Source organism: Silurus meridionalis, chromosome 6 (assembly GCF_014805685.1).
Source record: "Silurus meridionalis isolate SWU-2019-XX chromosome 6, ASM1480568v1, whole genome shotgun sequence".
NCBI classification, from domain to species: domain Eukaryota; kingdom Metazoa; phylum Chordata; class Actinopteri; order Siluriformes; family Siluridae; genus Silurus; species Silurus meridionalis.
The window spans coordinates 20497769-20499937 of NC_060889.1; the positions used below are offsets into that span (position 1 = coordinate 20497769).

General features: G+C 42.0%; 1 protein-coding gene across 2 annotated transcripts in view; it reads right to left on the reverse strand.

The window, feature by feature from the left end:
- nlgn2a (neuroligin 2a) overlaps positions 1-1313 on the reverse strand; it is a 205399-nt gene extending 204086 nt beyond the window's left edge. For both annotated transcript variants that reach the window (XM_046852135.1, XM_046852134.1), the window contains exon 1: positions 440-1313. The gene's annotated coding sequence lies outside the window, so the exon portion shown is untranslated. The remainder of the gene's footprint in view (positions 1-439) is intronic.
- Between the last annotated feature and the right edge of the window lie 856 nt (positions 1314-2169).

Here is a 2169-nt window from a genome sequence, read left to right on the forward strand (position 1 = left end):
TAATTTAGTTGATTGCAGAGGAGCTGAGTTGTGTTGGGCAGGTGGCCGTGAACATGGCAGGCCTAACCTGTGTCGAATTAACACTTACAGTGTCTATTTGTGCTTAGGTGTGAATTTGGCACAGTAGGTGTTCATTCAACACTGAAGGTGTTAATTTGGCTCTGTAGTTTGTCAAATCAACCCTGTAGGTGTTGCTTCAACACTGCATGGAACAAACCTGGAGGCGTTTCCAAGAAAGAAAAAACTAGAATGCAACACATGAAACCCACAGTAACAGATGAATAATAATAATAATAATAATAATAATAATAATAATAATAATTGCCCTATGATGAGTCTTAGATCTTGCAGGTTATATGGAAAGAGAGCTGTTGAATGTCTATAGACTTTGAGGTAAGGCTGAGATCTACAAGAGCGCAGGAAAAGGGAATGTTCTTACCTGATGATGAGCAGCTCAGAAGGTGAGAGAAATCCTTGTACGTGTGGTGTGCGGTGGACACACGACCTGTGGTTTCCCCTCTTCGTATCAAACTACAAATATTCTCCGGTTCAGTGAAACCCTCGATCCAGCATCACCTTCGTTACCAGTCTTGCCAAAAAAAGAGACGGATCGCCTGTATGATGCGGCTGATCGGAAACAAGGTGAAAGTATAGAGCCAGGTCTGATCTCTTCATCCAAACGCAGCGCCTCTGATCCAACACATGCAGTCTCCAGGGCTTGAAATAGAGCGGCGGTCAGTCTGTGTGCAATGAAACAATGAAAAGCTCAGGGCGAATGCACATTTTTGGGTTCAATCCAACAGCGCGTCTCTCCAACCTCTGTGCGTGTTTATAGAGGTGATGGGAGGCGCAGCGGTGCTCCGGCGTCGGGAGAAAATGCGGCGCGTTTCCGATCTTCCCTCATTCGCATAGTCTCTCTCTCTCTCTCTCTCTCTCTTACTCTCTTTCCCTCTTTCTTTCACACCTCTCCGAAATGATGCTCTTGGCCCCGCCCCCCAGCTTGTCGCCTTGACAACGCTCACATCCCACCTCCAGGCCCCTGGCCTTGGAGTTAACACACACATTTAGCACATAACCTCACTCTCGCCGTCCTGCCTTCTAAAAAAGCACGGTGTGTTTCCTCAGCCGGTCCACATGCACAGGATGAACAGCGTGATCTTTCCTGTGTGTGTGTGTGTGTGTGTGTGTGTGTCTCTCTCTCTCTCTCGTGTCTCTCTCTCTCTCTCTCATTCCGTCATCTGGATGATGCACATCAGGGTGACGTCAGAAACCCGTCGTTAAAGCCATACACACGTTTTTTTCTGCTTCTAATCACATGCAGCCTTCATCATATTTTGGGCTCTGCAATGATTTTCATCAGATATTTACTTAAGATATTTTACAGTCACTAATGTTTAAGATCCCACTATATCGAGCTGTAACCAGTATCAGATCCTGGCCCAAGTGCACACACACCCAGGTTTTATGACGTTATATAACCTACAGTGGAATGGGGGCTTGGAGTAAAAGAATCGGATATATGTATTGTCAGGATGCTTCTATTATTCATTCTGTTCTAGATTAATAAATTTTTTTTTACAATGTACTGTATATTGGCATATCGTATATTAGGTGAATAGTAGAATGTTTGCAATTTATGCAATGGACCAGTGTGTCACCTTTCTTGGTAAAAGGATGAATTAGTGGTCACCCTTTCTCTGTGACTCAATGAACTGGTGGGTCTTCTTTTATTAAGAATGGACGAACTGGTGTTTTTTATTTTATGAACCAATGAACTGGTGTGTCTGCTTTCTTGTTGAACTGATGAAAAGGTGTGTCTCTTTTAATGGATAACTGATGAACTGGTGTGTTGCCTTTTCAGTGACAGTGTGCACGATATCTCGCATTGACTCTGCACATTTGTGCAAAGTTACATTTTAGATCAAATCCATCTGAGGTTATCTGAACACATGCTTCAAGAGATTAGACAAGAGGAAAATCTGACCTTTTGTAACAAGAAGTTAACATGGTCATTATTGCATTCTTTCCTCATGTGCGTGTATTAAAATAAGTACATAGAATAATGCATAATCTTCAATATACAAATATTTAAGATATAAGATAAACTGTTTTCAGTATTTAAAAAACCTAACATCTGTTTATTTAAAATGGGAAAAAGATCCTAGATTT